At 39.6% G+C, this 18,056-nt stretch overlaps 1 pseudogene; it reads left to right on the forward strand.

Moving 5' to 3' along the window:
- The first annotated feature begins 1,775 nt into the window (after positions 1–1,775).
- On the forward strand, positions 1,776–3,147 carry LOC133093492 (actin-related protein 3-like; annotated as a pseudogene).
- The last annotated feature ends 14,909 nt before the right edge of the window (positions 3,148–18,056 follow it).

Raw genomic sequence — 18,056 nt, forward strand, 5'->3', positions numbered from 1 at the left:
CTAACATTCTCTGTTCATACCACCGCTGGTTAGTATTTTGCTAAACGCTTTGATGAGATGTGAAATAACTCTCATTCCAAATACACCACTCCCACCCCAGAAAAAATTTTTAAAAAACTCTAACAACAGCAACAAAGAAAGGTAACTTGGGACTTCTCTGTGTTCCCAATTATTCTTACTCCTTTCTCATGACCACCTATATCATAAAAGCACATGGTTTTTTCCATTCCTGAAAGCAGGCTTCATGTTAATTATAATGCAGACCGGCACCCGCCTAAGTTTGTTCCCCGGTTACCCATCTGGCCCCATGCGGAGCTTCGCTTTTTGCTGTAGCTAAACAGACTTCTCATCCTCAATTGCCCTCCACCTTCCCTGCTCCTCTCCCAGGCCTGACCCATCACACACCTTAACGCTGGAGTCATTCCACCCTAATACAACACATCTAATAATTACTGAAGAGCTCTTACACGCAAGATAAGCCATAGATCTTTAGTTCCTTAGCCATGTAAATATTGTTAGTCTCGTCTCAAATAAGTATTAATTTTGGAATAGGTAATATATTCCCATGGTTCAAAATCCAAAAATGTATATTAAAAGATACACAGTGAAAATCTCCCTCCCACCCACACAGCCCCCTCACCTCTGCCAGTAGTTAACCACTATTTTTCTTTTTTTTGGCCGCACTGCACGGCTCGCGGGACCTTACCCGCGCCCTCGGCAGTGAAAGCGTGGAGTTCTAACCATTGGACCACCAGGGAATTCCCTATTTGACCACTATTGTTTGTTGTGTATCTTTCTGTTACCCGAAAACTGAGTTCGCCTCGGTGGGCCAAAGGACACAACCAAGCCAAAGATTGGGAGAAGGAAGGGTTTATTACTTGCAGCAGGTAAGGAGAACACCGGGATCTTTCCCAAAGCAGTGTCTCCCCAATCAGCAAAACTGGGGACCTTTTAAGCTAAGGGTACGTGCATATTCATAAAGGGGCTTGGGTGGTGAATGCATATTCATGAAGGGGCTGGAGCAGAGGAGAATTCAGTGTAGAACTGGAGCCAAGGTTGGCAGAGAGTCCAAGCTTTAGTTGATTGAAGTCACGAGGGTCAGAAAAGGTCAACATCATCATTCCCCAAATTCTGACCAGTCTGGGATCTTAGCTTGTAGTTACCACCTGTGTGGGGATCTGAGTTCCTGCAAACAACTCAAAGATATGTATCAGATTGTTAGGTATATCCCTTGAAGAGCACTCTGCTGACTATTGTTTCTTGACGGCTTTTCCTTTGTTTCTCCCTTCTACAGTAAAAGTCAAATTCCGCACTTTGCTTTTTTATTTAATAATGTGTGTTAGCGATCCTTCCATAACAATATATAGGGAGTTTCCTTATTCTGTTTCACAGCTGCATGGTGTTCCATTTGTTCCACCAAATGGATATAATTTATTCAATCAGACCCTTATTGGTAGATATCTAGACTGTTTTTAACATTTTGGTATTATAAAAAAATGCTGCAGTGAATAACTTGACAATACCTTATTTTGCACACACTCAGTTATATATGTTAGGATAAATTCATAGAAGTGAATTGCTGGGTCAAAGACCAATTATAAAGTATTGAAAAATTAAGCTAAGCCGCTGACCGAGCCTGCTGCTCTGTCGCTACTGCTTTGGCTTCCCGGCTCCCCCCCAGATGGAGAGGGTGGCCCGGCCGTGGATGGTCAGATAGCTTCTACCTCTCGCCGCCCATCCCTGGCCCCAACCAGCACAGAGCAGATGGCAGCAGCAGGTGAAGAGGAAGATGGCGGGACGGCTGCCGGCCTGTGTGGGGGACTGTGGCACCGGGTATACAAAACTAGGATATGCTGGAAATACGGAACCACAGTTTATCATCCCTTCCTGTATTGCTATTAAGGAGTCAGCAAAAGTGGGTAATCAAGCTCAAAGGAGGGTGATGAAAGGTGTTGATGACCTAGACTTCTTCACTGGTGATGAAGCAATAGAAAAATCTACATATGCAACAAAGTGGCCAATCCGCCATGGTATAGTTGAAGACCGGGACTTGATGGAAAGGTTTATGGAGCAAGTGATCTTTAAATATTTAAGGGCGGAACCTGAAGACCATTATTTTCTTTTGACTGAACCTCCACTGAATACTCCAGAAAACAGGGAATATACTGCTGAAATAATGTTTGAGTGCTTCAGTGTTCCAGGCTGTTCTTGCCTTAGTTGCATCCTGTACTGCCAGACAAGTAGGAGAACGGACGTTGACAGGTATAGTAATAGACAGTGGAGATGGTGTCACTCGTGTCATCCCTGTGGCTGAAGGGTATGTGATTGTCAGCTGTATTAAGTACATTCCAATCGCAGGACGAGATATAACATATTTTATTCAGCAATTGCTGAGAGACAGAGAAGTAGGAATTCCTCCAGAGCAATCCTTGGAAACTGCTAAGGCAGTAAAGGAGCGCTATAGTTATGTCTGCCCAGATTTAGTAAAAGAATAACAAGTATGATACAGATGGATCAAAGTGAATTAAACAGTATTCTGGAATCAATGCTATCTCAAAGAAAGAATTTTCCATTGATGTTGGATATGAGAGATTCTTGGGACCTGAAATTTTTTTTCATCCAGAGTTTGCTAATCCAGACTTTACTCAGCCTATCTCAGAAGTTGTAGATGAAGTAATTCAGAATAGTCCTATTGATGTCAGACGTCCTCTCTACAAGAATATTGTCCTCTCTGGAGGTTCAACCATGTTCAGGGACTTCAGATGTCGCTTGCAAAGAGATTTGAAAAGAACTGTAGATGCCAGGCTGAAATTAAGTGGGAATTGAGTGGTGGTAGATTGAAGCCAAAACCTACTGATGTACAAGTCATTACATACCACATGCAGTGATATGCAGTTTGGTTTGGAGGATCCATGCTGGCTTCCACACCTGAGTTCTACCAAGTATGCCACACCAAAAAGGATTATGAAGAAATTGGACCTAGCATTTGTTGTCACAATCCAGTGTTTGGAGTCATGTCATAAAACTGGCTTCATAGTTTTTGGGGTTAGGGAGGTGGGGAAGAAATAATCTTTCTGATTACCTGTTTTGTCTGGATGGCTGGTTTTGAGGTTGTAAACCTGACTTGAAATAATAAGACCAAACATAATTATATAGAATATTTTAATAAGTATATCAACATGCGAATGTAGAGGAGAGCCAAAATGATTAAGTGATTTTCTTTAGATTGAATATTTGAATCTTATGTGTAACAAAAAGAAGTGTGTTTTAGTTCTTTCTGTGCCCTGGTATTTTGAATATTATTGAATTATCCAAGATTTGATGGGATTTATCGGTATGTAGATAGCTCTATAATGCTCGAATTGTACACTCTGAAGTGTGCAATGCAAGAGCTTGTTTATATTTCATACTTTTTATACTTTGAGGAAAAAAAGTCAAAGAAAAACTAGTATTTGAGGGAAAAAAAGTGACCAAGTAAAGGATAAATACAAAAAATAGCCTATGAGACTTGGCTTACACACACACTCATGGGATTCCTGTTATTATGAAGTGCTTCCATACCCTGTGCCCCCCAATGGTTTTCTTTGCAAGTGCTTTTGGAACTAAGAAGCTAGTATCTTGGATAAACTGATGCCTGCTAGTGCTTTCTGATTCCTCGCATTCTGTTTCTTCCTTTAAAGGAACAGTAAAGACAAGACTGTTGGACCAGTATTGCAGTTCTGCAGTGTCATTTCTTATTAAAAAATGAATAATTTGATTACCCAAACTGATATATTTAAAGCCTAACACCATTCTAATAAAGGCACAAATTTCTTTTTTTATTAATTAATTAATTAATTTATTTATTTATTTTTGGCTGAGTCGGGTCTTCGTTGCTGCACACGGGCTCTCTCTAGTTGCGGCGAGTGGGGGCTACTCTTCGTTGCGGTGCGCGGGCTTCTCATTGCGGTGGCTTCTCTTGTTGCGGAGCACGGGCTCTAGGCATGCGGGCTTCAGTAGTTGTGGCACGTGGGCTTCAGTAGTTGTGGTTTGTGGGCTCTAGAGCGCAGGCTCAGTAGTTGTGGCTCATGGGCTTAGTTGCTCTGCAGCATGTGGGATCTTCCCGGACCAGGGCTCGAACCCATGTCCCCTGCATTGGCAGGCAGATTCTTAACCACTGCGCCATCAGGGAAGCCCACAGGTTTCTTTTCAATACTTGTTTCAAGCTCTTTAATCTTTTTATAACTTAACTAATAAATCTATTTTCTTCAAACCTCTGCAGTAGTTCTCTAAAAATCACGACAGTTGGTTAGCAAGCTGACTTTTTTATGTGCTCTAAACAAATAATTGTGAACTTTTAATATGTTGAGTGCTTTCATTTTGATAACTGGATCTCCATTTGATATTTTCATTTGTATAACTCATTTGCAGTCTGAAAATTTTTTTACTGCCAGTCCCTGACATATCATGGAAAGTTAATTTTCATTGCATTTTAAAATATCTGGATCATAAAGAACAAGTGATGAAAATAAGTTAAAACTGAAAAAAAAATTAAGCTAAAACCACCAGTATTTGAAGGTATTATTACTGTGCCCACAGTAACAACTCACCTTTATAAAGCATTTTATGATGTACTGACATTTTATCACCAAGAGAGGTATCAACACTGCTATCCTCATAGAAATTTGAAGGAACTGAAATTATGAGAAACTTCAAAACGATCATACTTTGCATAGTTACTGGGACCAAAACTGAAACCAAGACTTTTCATTCCAAAATCCTCTGCTTTCTAACTATGTAATGCTGTGTCCTGAAGTAGCCAGGCAGGGGTCGGGGGATGGGGGGGTGTGAAGGAGGCAATTTTATTCATCCACAACTTATGTTCCCCTCTTGTTACCGCACCAAACTGGGGTCTGCTTGCCCATTTGCAGTAAAGCCAATCTACTGATACCAGGTGGTGGTGAAGGAAAGCGCAGCATTTATTGTAAAGTTGCCAATATAAGGAGAATGGGTGGTTCGTGCTCTAAGGCCCCAAACTCCCTGAAAGTTTTCAGCAAAGCGTTTTTAAAGGGGGGGTGGGGTGGGGCGTGTCTCAAGGCAAGTGATCAGCTGGTGCACAGTTCTCTGATTGGCTGATGGTGATGCAACAGGGTGGTGTCACAGGGGTTAACATTATCAATCCTCAGGCTCCAGTAGGCCTGGGGGCCATGTGCTCATGATCATCAAGTACTTAACATGTTCCATTTGGTGGGGACTTTCACATCTGTAAAATAACTCGGGAAATGTGCATCAGATACAATTATCTACTTACTCCAGAGAGGAGCTAAAGCAGAGAATGTGGGGGAGGGGTCTGTCCCGGGAAGGCCCCATAGGGTCCTGCTCAGTTACACTCTTACCCATTTTCTGAAAGCCTTCCCTCCTTGGCTGAGTATCTTCTCACTGTTTCAGATCTTCACCCAGAGAACTTAATGGTACCAGGGCCCCAACACTGGCTTGACCAGAGGATCACAATCATGCTACTGGCCAGATCAGTCGCCTTTAAGAACTCAGTGCAACTTAAGGTGTAATTGGAACCTTGGAAATAAAAACTGTTCTATTCAGAATGGGGGTTAACATTAAACTATCCTCCAAACAAACCAATCCTCTGATGGCCTCATTTCTAGAATAAGATTATCCACTGAAACCTCAATAGAAATACCGTGTTTCAACATCGACAAGGAATTTGTTAATTTCCCAGATGAAAATCCCTGGGAATGTGTTAACTTCCCCCCGATTGGATGATAGATGGAGGTGATGAGGTCCACAATTCTCAGAGATTTATATTCCTTGAAAGGACTTTGGAAACATCTGATATTTGGGAAAATGTACTTCGTAGGTAGATTCAGTGACAGTTTAGTTCTTCTAAGCAGAAGGGTAAAATTTTACCCTCCTCCTGGAGAATTGTGAAGACAGATTAAGGGAAAAGATAGGACTCACCAAGGCCAGTATTTCATTTATAAACGCTGAAAGAGTTAAAAAGACAATTTCCTTATCAACTCTTTGCTTTTTTAGATGTTTATTCTTGGATATTTTGCACACTTATTATTTGCTAATGTAATTCTCCTTTCAACAAAAAATCTGACCTGCTTAAAGAGATGTATGAAAAACATTAAAACTACACAGTGGGATCCACATGTAAGAAAACTTTATGGGCAAAAGTATTTGCTCCTTCCTCCAACAGAACACCATATACATGTGCACAGAAATTTGATTTTGTTATTAAAACAAAAGTGGTTTGATCTCTTAGAGACACTAATAGAACCCACAGAAAAATATATCAATACCTTAATGATGATTTCTTGATTCACAGTGAGAAATGTATCTGTCACAAATGAGAATACTTATATTGATTTGACTGGCGTGTTTCTCCTGGTGTGAAAAACACTTGGAGGACTTCCCTGGTGGCGCAGTGGTTAAGAATCCACCTGCCAATGCAGGGGACACGGGTTTGAGCCCTGATCCAAGAAGATCCCACATGCTGCGGGGCAACTAAGCCCGTGTGTCACAACTACTGAGCCTGTGCTCTAGAGCCCACGAGCCACAACTACTGAGCCCACATGCCACAACTACTGAAGCCCACGTGCCTAGAGCCCATGCTCCGCAAAAAGAGAAGCCAGCAATGAGAAGCCCGCGCACCGCAACGAAGAGTAGCCCCCGCTCGCCGCAACTAGAGAAAGCCCGCACACAGCAACGAAGACCCAATGCAGTCAAAAATTAATTAATTAATTAATTAATTAATTTTAGGAAAAAAGAAATAGAGCATTTCCACAGTAATGGAAAGTTCTGTTGGGTGACACTCATATAGACCATGTGAGTCACAACTTCTGTCCCTTGTGATTTAAAAAAAAAACAAAACACTTGGAAGCCAAATTATAATAATGAGACTTCTTGATGAGCAGGGACCCAGATAAAAGCAGTTTGGTGCATGGTAAAAGATCTGACAATTTGATTCATCTCTCTCCACAAAAGAACGCATACCGTTTGGGGCTACAGAGCCCCAAGTGGTTGAAGACAAGCTACCAATTTTCTCCCCTGGAATTTCTATTTTTTAAATTTTCATTTGCTGATCCTTGTTTTTAAAAATATATTCTTTCTTTAGTTTTATTAATACCACCATTAGCTTATTCTCCCTAAGCCTTCCTGATGATAAGAATCACTTGGAGCGCTTGACAAAAATAGGTTTCTGAGGGACTTCCCTGGAGGTCCAACAGTTAAGACTCTGCGCTTCCCATGCAGGGGGCATAGGTTCGACCCCTGGTCAGGGAACTAAGTTCCCACATGCTGCTGTGAAGCCAAAAAAAAAAAAAAAAAAAAAGATTTCTAAATAAATTTCTAAGGGAAAGGCCTAGCATTCTGCATAGTTAACAAAGGCCCCAGAAAGGTTTGGAAATGACAAGTTAGTTCACTGCATCTCAAAATGTAATGTTCCTACAAGCCACCTGCCTATCCTGATTCCACTGGTCAAGAGAGGGCCCGAGATTCTCCTTCCTAACAAGCTCCCAGGCGTCTAGGCTGGGGACCACACTGAGTAGCATGCCTCAGTGGTTCTCAGAAAGTGCTCCAGGGCCAGCAGGATGGGCAATAGCTGAGAACCTCTTAGAAATGCAGAGTCTCAGCCCCACCCTACACCTACTGAATGAGAAACTCGGGGGATGGGACCCAGCTATCTGTTTTAACAAGGTCTCCAGGTAAGATTTTGATACATCCTAAAATTCAACAACTACAGATCTAAAGTTATGCTTAGCTGCTTCTTACTGCTTCTGATGAGGAAATTATTTCATTTGAGATGAACCTTTGCATGTTTCTAATTTTATTCGTCTTGTGTACATTTAGACAGTTTAACTCCATTTGGGGTGGTACCTTGTTAGCACCATTGTAAAGCGTTCAGGAAACATTAGCAAGAAAGTCATCATGGAGTATTTTGGGGGAATTTGTTCCTTTTTATCCTTTTTTTTTTTTTGTCTGCACCGTGCATCATGTGGGATCTTAGTTCCCCAACCAGATATCGAATCCGCACCCCCTGCGTTGGATGCGTGGACAGAGTCTTAATCACCGGACCGCCAGGGAAGTCCCTGTTCCTTGTTATCTTTACATTTAATTTTTAAAGATCACTGAAGAAACCATTTTGTATTAATAAAAGGTAATGGGTAAGATGCCAATACAAATGCCTAAAGGGACCAAATACCCAGATAACACCTGTAAGTGAAGTCATGGGTTCAGGGAGGAGGTTTGGCCTCAGAAAGCAGCTGCTTCTCAGCTCCACCCAGTCAGTGCCAGGCTGTGTGGGAATGTGGGTCCAGAGTGGGTACATCTTCCAACTGCTTAAAAGAAGTCAGAAAGCCAATGTTTCACGTGAAATCTCTTGATTTTTAAATGTTGGCAAACTATTCAGCTTTGTAAATATTGTGTGTGCCTAACAAGCTAGGCTTCTGTTAGTAACTCTACCTTGGAGAGACTAGTCCGGGAGGTGGTAGGCTGGCCTTCTCCCTCTCTGTGCATCACTGAGACGTATGTCTGTCTCAGAAAGAAGAGAGAGCCAAGCCGAGGTCTATCCCCAGCTCTGGGGGTCCACAGCTGTGAAACCCCAGCCGAAACCACGTACCATTATCCTGTGAAAGGCCAGTCAATTCTTCCCTTTAAGTAGCTCTGAGCAGCCAAGGGCTAGTGCTCATGGAACTATTTGGAACATTCTAAATTGGGAAACGGACAGTTTTACATTGTGTAATCCATCTGGAAGCAAACAATACCTAGTAGGATAGTGGTTCTAGGGCAGATTCAGATTTTGTGGGTCCTGAAGATTATACAATTTGGGGCGACTCTAAGAAAAAAATGTGAAATTATGAATACAAAATTAGCTATGAAAGTACACAGAGGTCTTAACCAAAGGTGGGAAAATGTTTACTTTTGCAAATTTTACAGAAAGCAAATGTCCAGGCCCTGGAGCTTCCCAAGTGTCCTGGCACCTCCCCCTCTGTCCTGGTGACCACTGGGGTGCAGGTAGGGGTTGGGATCAGGACTGCAGGTGTTCTGGGGTGCTGCTGATGTTCTGTTTCTTAACCTTGTTGGGGATTCATTTTACAACAATTTATTAAGCTGTGCACTTATGTTTTTTGCACTCTCATGCATATTTCATAATTTAAAAAATCATTTGACCCTTTTCTAAGTCAGCAAAAATACTAATTTCAGGGACTTCCCTGGCGGTCCAGTGGTTAGGACTCCGAGCTTCCACTGCAAGGGACACGGGTTCTATCCCTGGTCAGGAACTCAGATCCCGCATGCTGCATGGCGTGGCCAAAAAAAAACAACAACAAAAAAACTCATTTCTTTGGGAAGTAGATCATCAACAAATATTTGTTGAATGAATGAACAATGAATGAGTGTTTTCAAATCTATTCAGCCAATATATGTCAAGGGCCTAAATGTGTAAGGATCCCTGCTAGGTATTGTGTTATTAAATACTTTATAGTATTTAATATTTAAGTAAAAAGTAAAATTTAATAAAAGAAATAAAATACTTTTATTTTATTTTATTTCACCATTTTTAAAAAGTTAATCTGATTCTTTCACTATTGTTTTATATATAAATAACTAAAAATATAAAATATAAATATTGTTTTATATATATATATAAGCTGGATACACACTTTTTTTTAAAATTTTTTTAATATTTATTTACTTATCTATTTATTTATTTATTTTGGCTGCGCCAGGTCTTAGTTGCGGCACACGGGATCTTCGCTGCAGCATGTGGGATCTTTAGTTGCGGCATACGGGATTTTTAGTTGTGGCATGCGGACTCTTAGTTGTAGCATGTGAACTCTTTAGTCGCGGCCCACATGCGGGATCTAGTTCCCCAACCAGGGATTGAACCCAGGCCCCCTGCATTGGGAGTGCGGAGTCTTACCCACTGGACCACCAGGGAAGTCCCTAAGCTGGATACACACTTTAAAAAGAAGAAAATATATTTAAATTTAATACCATTTTTAGCTTTAAAAATTTTTAATTTACAATCATACAATTTTTAAAAACGTTAGGTAGAGGGAACAGAAAAACAAAAGAAATTGTTATTTATTTAGAATATTCTAAAGGCCAGGCATATAATATTTTTAAAATCATGCATAATTCCACCACACTAACATAACCACTATTATTACTTTATTGTATTTCCTTTCAGTCTTCTAGTTACAGGTACACTTTTTACATAGTTAAAATCATAATGTTCATAAAATTTCAATCCTGATTGTTTTTAACCTAACACATCATAAGCATTTTCCACGTTGCTACATGGTCTTCATAATCCTAATTTTAAAAACGTCATAATTATTCCTTAGTTATTCCTGGTAATTGAACAGAATATAATTTATATATCCATTTTCCTTATCTTAGACATTCAGATTATTTTAAGTTTTTGCTATTATAAAATGAAGCAGCACTTATTTTGATGTACAAAGCTTTCTTTTTTTCTATTAGGATCATATGCTTAAGGATACACATCCCTCATTTTTTTTTTTCCTATAAACCCATATATTTTATTTGTCCACTCTAAAAAAGAACTAGTATTGGGGTGGAAGTGAGAGAGGGAAACAGGTGGAGAGATGATACAAAAAGGAAAATCCCTCATGCATAGATATTCAAAACTATTTACCTTGATTTAATCCAAGACAAACCTTCCATTTTTGTATTAAAATTCATAGAATGCATCTTTCTCCTATCAGGGATATTCTCTTACTTTTATTTGGTGACAGTGGATAGTATGCCAAAACTGACAGGTTCTGTCTAGAGACTCAGTTTCTCAGGTTGTCAGAAATTGTGACAGCTATCAAGAGATTTTTAGTAGCCAGATGTTTCAGATTTGCAACTGCCCATGTTATATATGACATTTTCATTTCAATTTAATTCAAGAAATTGAGGATCTATATTGTCCCTATTTCCTGTACCAAAAATCCGAACAGGTACTGTGAGGATTTTTTTCTGATTTGTGAATGTAGTTACATGGAAAGTCATAAAAAGCTCTTTTATTATGTATTTAATTAATTACCTTTACTTTGAAATCTGGGCATAAGTATCAGCAAAGCGCTCAGAAGCAGGCATAAACAAAACACTGTCCCTCCGCTCAAGGAGTTTATAATTTACTAGGAAATCAAGAACATAAACCTGAGTTAATTAACTTTCTAAGTAAAGTTTATGTTCTTAAAAAATGTGTAGACACTCCAGGGAAATGTAGACACAAAACGGATACTTGAAGATATTAAAGAATTATTGTTAATTTTTTAGATGAGTTACTGGTATTGTGGGGTTTTTTTTTTTCCCTAAAGAAGAGATACTGAAATACGAATGAAATGTTTTAACAATATCTGAGATTTGCATCAAAATGATGCAGGCCATGGGAATGAGTGGGCTATGGATGAGAGAAGGCTGGCCTTGAGATGAAATTGTAGAAGTTGAGTGATGGGTATACGGGAGTTAATTATACCATTTGGTGTACTTTGTATGTATTTGAGAACCTTTAGAGTGAAAAATTATTACACCTTATTTAGTCTTCCTTCTATTGTGATATCAAAACACTAAATATGACTGGAGCCTCAATGATCCGTCACACCATTTGGAACCCTCTCCACCTTTACCCCTGGCCAACCTGCTTGCACTTTCCTCCTGGACCTCTACCAGACCCCTATGGTTGGGTCTCAGTAGAGGCATCTACCTGGAAGGGAGATGTTGACAAAGCAGCTTGGTTAGTGAGAAACTTGACTCCTGCCTGAGCTTTAAAATCTATGTTTATTTGGGAATAAAACAGAAATGATTCATCTTATGAGTTTCCTCAGGGCCAGTGGAATCCTGAATTCTCTCATGTGAGTTTATTCATTCTGAGCTCTAATTGAAACCACAACGTGGAAACCGGTTGGCTCTTCTCTTATATACTATGTCTATTAGAAGCAGTAACATCTGCCAGCATCTCAATTCCTGCCTTCCTTGGCATTGGGTTGAATTAATCAATAGAGTATATAACTAACACACACAAAAAATCCAAATCAAAAATCTTCCAGCAAAACAAATGTAAAATTACAAAATAAAATCTTAATTTTCTGCAGTTTTTCAAGTAAGGTGAAAATGATTCATTTTTCTTTTGATTTGAATTGTTTTGAATTAAAATTGAAATTTGTAGTATAAACCTGGTACACTCTCAGAAACTACTGATATTCCTTTCCTTGTATTCCCTCTTTGTTGACATTGTTCCCCTTAATTCATTGAATTACATCACTGTAGTCATTCAAGTCACTGTTACTAAATAGAAAATCTGATGCCACTATTATTTGATTTTAGATTCATACTATACATGATGATCCAATCAATGAGAAGGGAGTAAATTTTTAATATTTTGAAAGGTCAGTTCATAATATCTATTCTAATATCTGTTACTATCTAGTTTAGTGGTTCCCAAGCTCTTTATCCTTTTAGATTCTCCTTAATTATTTCTATCAACAAGGACTTTTGGTATTAAAACAATTTTCTCCTAAACAAATAACCACATGTATTTGTTAAGAAGTCATCAAGTAATTTCTCCACTTAAAAAAAAAATTATTTATTTATTTATTATTTATTTGGTTGCGTCGGGTCTTAGTTGCAGCAGGCGGGCTCCTTAGTTGTGGCACGTGGGCTCCTTAGTTGTGGCTCGCTGGTTCCTTAGTTGCAGCTCACGGGCTCCTTAGTTGCAGCAGGTGGGCTCCTTAGTTGCAGCTCACCGACTCCTTAGTTGCGGCTCACCGGCTCCTTAGTTGCGGCTTGCCAGCTCCTTAGTTGTGGCATGCGAACTCTTAGTTGCAGCATGCATGTGGGATCGAGTTCCTGGACCAGGGATCGAACCTGGGCCCCCAGCATTGGGAGCACAGAGTCTTAACCATTGCGCCACCAGGGAAGTCCTTCCACTTTTTTTTAAGTAATGAAAGAACACATGCAGTTCATAATGAGCTTGGAGTAACGTGTATTACTACCCCGAACTAAAACAGTCCCAGCTAAAAGGAAAGAATTTCAATCTTTTTAGCAGTAGAAAGCTTTTCTTTAGCTAAACCATTTCTGTTAGACTTTTTTACGTATTGAAAATGGTCTGTGATCCTTATTGCTACCTTTCCAAACAGTAGTTGGGGTAATAGCTCTAATTAATAAAATTATATCATTCAAGGCTCCTATAAAAGAAACTTGGTAGCAAAAAAATAATGTATATTCTTGCAGATGATTTTTCTCCTTCTCATTGATAAGCATTATTACACATAAAATTGCATGAGCTAGTAAATAATTTTTTACTAGTATCCTTTCTCCTATTCTTTCTTTTCTGTGTTCTCTTGCTGTAAGACCAATGTCCCTGGCTGTTGCCAGAGAGAAGAGGCATCCCAAGGCTTACAAGTGGACACGTGCCCGCCAGGCAGGCAAGTGGTGAGACAAGTGGTTTATATTGAAGCCCTTCATGTTCTTGCCATAGTTGAGGTATAGTTGATTTATAATATTATATTAGTCTCAGGTGTACAACATAGTGATTCAAAGTTTTTATAGGTTATACTCCATTTAAATTATTATAAAATATTGGCTATATTGGCTATATTCCCTGTGCTGTATCCTTGTAGCTTATTTATTTTATACATAGTAGTTTGTACCTCTTAATCCCCTGCCCCTATATTGCCCCTCCCTCCCTTCCCTCTCCCCACTGGTAACCACTAGTTTGTTCTCTGTATCTGTGAGTCTGTTTCTATTTTGTTATGTTCATTCATTTGTTTTATTTTTTAGATTCCACACATAAGTGATAACATACAGTATTTGTCTTTCTCTGTCTGACTTATTTCACTAAGCATAATACCCTCCAGGTCTATCCATGTCATTGCAAATGCAAAATTTCATTCTTTGTTATGGCTGAGTAGTACTCCATCGTGTGTGTGTGTGTGTGTGTGTGTGTGTGTGTGTGTGTGTGTGTGTATACAGACTCTTCCATCTTCTTTATCCACTCATCTGCTGATGGACACTTAGGTTGCTTCCATATCTTGGCTATTGTAAATAACACTGCTGTGAACATTGGGGTGCATGTATCTTTTGGAATTAATGTGTTTTTTTTTCTTTTGCTATATACCCAGGAGTGGAATTGCTGGATCATGTGGTAGTTTTATGTTTAGTTTTTTGAGGAACCTCCATAGTGTTTTCTACCATGGCTGCACCAATTTATAGTCCCATCAACAGTGTAGAAGTGTCCCCTTTTTTCCACATCCTCACCAACATTTATTTGTGGTCTTTTCTTGTCTAATTGACTTTTCACACAATACTCTGAGGTAGGTATTTTGGAGATAAAGGAACTGGGGCTCATATTAAGAAATATGCCAACATCACCATCAAAATAAGCAGTAGAATCTTGTTCAAGCGAAGATCCAAGTAACTCGAAGCCCACGCTCTCCTGCTACACACAGCCTTGTGCCCATAGTCCTGTTGGGTTTCCTAGATGCAGGACTTGTAGAACCTTCCCAAAGACCCTTTCTTCAACTCTCATAGCTTCCACATTGCCTGATCCTAAGTTCCTGGGGTGGGTGGGCAGTGATGCCGGGACTGTTTGGTTCTTTCTTTATATTCTTAGTATTTCACACTATGGCTGACATGTAGGTGTTCAATGAATGTTGAAATAAATGACTGAATGAGAACAATTATACTTCCTAGAATTTTGAGCAAAGCTCAGATTTGAAGTTGGAAGGGAACCAAGAATTTATCTAATCCAAATTTGCCATTCTGAGGAATTGTGGCTCCGAGGAGACAGGTATAATTTGCCCAGTCATATGGAGATAGACTAGAACACCGTTGTCTTAGTCTGTGACTTTTTCATGTAACCCCTTGAAATTTTCATGAAATAGACCTATTTCAAATGTTTAAAGTTGATGCCACTCCTCAGTTTGTTAAGTTAAATAAGAGAAATACAAATGTAAAAAAAAAAAGGGATCTGAACTTCATATAATGTAAAGAAAATATTCCAACTGCAGTACCTTCATAACTGACAATATTATTCATTATTTCTTTTGAGAAATCATCCATCTGAAAGACTGGAATCAAATCTTAGGCACTTCTCAGCCACAAGATCAACCAAACACATGAAACATCTGGCTCTGGGGGAAGTGGACTAAGCCTGGGCTCTGAGCCATACACTTCACCCAAGGTATGTGGCCCTGTCACATCCGCCCAGCCTGAGCCAGGTGTTCTCTTACACATTTCACAGCTATGTTGTTACTCTGTAGCACTGTATCCTATCGATCAGGAATGAAAATAATCCCTTCCTCTCTCCTAACCCCTCCTTCTGGCTGTTCTTTCCAACCAGACCTGGTCTGCAAATTATGCTGTCACCAACACCTCCCTAGAGCTCACCCGTCAGGCCTGACCCTGGACCTTCATGCTTGCTTCCCCTCCACTCAACTTTTAACCCCCGCACCCTTCTTCCAGGTCAGACTACCAACAAAATCAAGGGACCTCTTCAAGTTCTCTAAAATTCATTATTTTGTTTCAAAGTGGTGATCTGTAGCCACATTTTCCTTTCTTTCACTTGTGGTCAATTAAGGGTGGCCAGGTCACATTTCATCTGTAAAGAACTTTGCCCTGTCATCTCCTTTCCCAAATGTCCTGAAGGGTGTTTCCAGGTCTCCCACAACAGATTAACCCATTTGGGTTTCATCTTTAGATTCCTTCATTGACTTCCTCTTTCTGTATATTTATTTTCAAAATGATAATTTTTTAACATTAACATTTTTTAATTGTTTTTTTCTCTCTCACAGTGCTGTAGGGCTAAACTGACCTTGATATTAACATTTTTAGTTTTACAATATTTGCACAGAAACTCTCTCTTTCACCAAACTCTTCTCTCGTCTCCAATCCCAAATAATTTCTTTGAAAAGAGTGACATATCTTGAAGGAAATAGAAAAAATGGCATTTACTTAGTGTGTAGCCCTGAGGAAAACACCTCAGAACTCTAAAGTGCTTGTGAAATGCATTTCAGTGTTTAATATGTCTACTTTTGATTGAAAAATGCAGAAATTACATTTAATAGGATGACATGTTCAGGGTCAGGCAGATTATTGGTGTTTGGTCGACATTTATTAATGCGTATAGGTGATTTTCCTAGTCTGCTATACACACTGAAAACATTTATCCCAGATATAGATGCGTATTTAAAGAATAATTCTTGGGACTTCCCTGGTGGTCCAGTGGTTAAGACTCTGTGCTTCCAATGCAGGGGTTGTGGGTTTGATCTCTGGTCAGGGAACTAGGATCCTGCATGCCACGTGGCATGGCCAAAAAAAAAAATAATGATAATTCTTATTGCCTTCCTGCCAATTTTTTTTCCTCCAATTGAACTGTGTTAGCTTCCCAAATGCTAAATATTTTTGTGCTACTATTGGTTATATATTGATATTCCAGGTTTACTTTGGTTTTCATCTATTTCCCAGAAGTAAGAGTACTTCTTACTCCCATTTGTTGGGCATCCACTGCAGGCCAGCCACTGCCTAAGCCAGTGCTGACCAATATAGTAGCTGTTCACCATATGTGCAACTGAGCACTTGAAGTGTGACTAGTCCAAATTAAGATGACTTTAAGTGTAACATACACACCAGATTTCAAAGACTTACTATGAAAAAAAAAAGTAAAATATCTCAATAATATTTTATATTGAGTACATGTTGAAATGCTGATATCTTGGCTCTCTTGGATTAAATATTAAAAACAAAACAGGTGAAGCCTGTTTCTTTTTACTTTTAAAAAATTTCAATACTAGAAAAACTTAAATGTCATATGTGCCTCACGTTTGTGGTTTGCATTGTATTTGTCAGTGCAGTGCTAGCTTAGGTGCTTCATACTCTGCACAATGAATGAATGAGTGAATAAATGAGACAAGCTCTGCTTTCCTGATATTCGAGGACAGCTCATGATAGTCTACCAGAAAGGAATCAAACAAACTTAGGGGTTGATAGAAACTTATTACAGTTCAGCCCAGTCTCTTCATTTTGAGAATACCGAGTCCCAGAGAAATCTGCATGCCTTATGAGCTATCCACTGAATAAAGACAGAAAAGCAAGGTTTTGATGCAGTACCAGCTTTTCCTGTGTCATCATCAGTGGAAAATGATGAGGACACCAAAAGTACCTAGGAACAAACGCCTGGGATTCTAGTTGATCATCTAGCCTGCTACCTGTAGAACTGTTTCAGTCATTATGATTTCAATGAATTCACTCGTTGCAACTGACCAGACTTGTTCTAGACAGATACCTGGGCTGAGCCACAGTATCATGTAGGAAGGACCAAGCTGAGCCAGGCAGGGAGGTCCAGGATGGACCTCCTGGGACAGTAGGGCATTGTGACATCATCAGTGATGGGCCAGACGGTTTCCCGTTGCTGGCCCTACAGTCTCAGCTGTTACTGCAAAGTCCGTTCCTCTACCATGAATGTGGAGCAGCTAAAATCAACAGATTCACATGTACCTTGAGGTAACAGACTGGCTCTGGTAAATATTCCCATTCTCCTATTTAGAAGGTGACCCACTGGAATACTGCTTTTATTGGCTCTTTTGTGTGAAGAGGACAATGGTGTCTAGTTTCCTAGGGACACTCCTTGAAGTTTATTCCCTTGTCCTGATTAAGGATTCCTTTTCAAATAGTTCAGAATGTTGGGGAAAGAGTCTCAGGCAGTCATTTCTTTGGCTTCACTGGTAACATTTATCAGGGACAGGAGCGCCCAAAGCCTTCCACCTCTTCCCCGACTCTTTGGTGTGAATTTGGGACCATGGTTCTCACATTAGACATCCCTGTCCTTGAGGCCTAATCCTGTCTGCTGTACCTTTAAAAAGTTATAATTCTGGACTGACAAAATCTAAATGTCATGTTTCGCTCTAACTAAAATAGGTTGCATTGGTCAGGCTCATTTACTCTTACATATTTATAAATAGGCAAGCTTGAATTCAATAAGCACGTTTATGTAAATGTTGGGCAAAACTGAGTCCACCCAAGTTAAGTGTGGGAGGGTGGTGGCT

The sequence above is a fragment of the Eubalaena glacialis genome, chromosome 6, assembly GCF_028564815.1.
Source record: "Eubalaena glacialis isolate mEubGla1 chromosome 6, mEubGla1.1.hap2.+ XY, whole genome shotgun sequence".
NCBI classification, from domain to species: Eukaryota; Metazoa; Chordata; class Mammalia; order Artiodactyla; family Balaenidae; genus Eubalaena; species Eubalaena glacialis.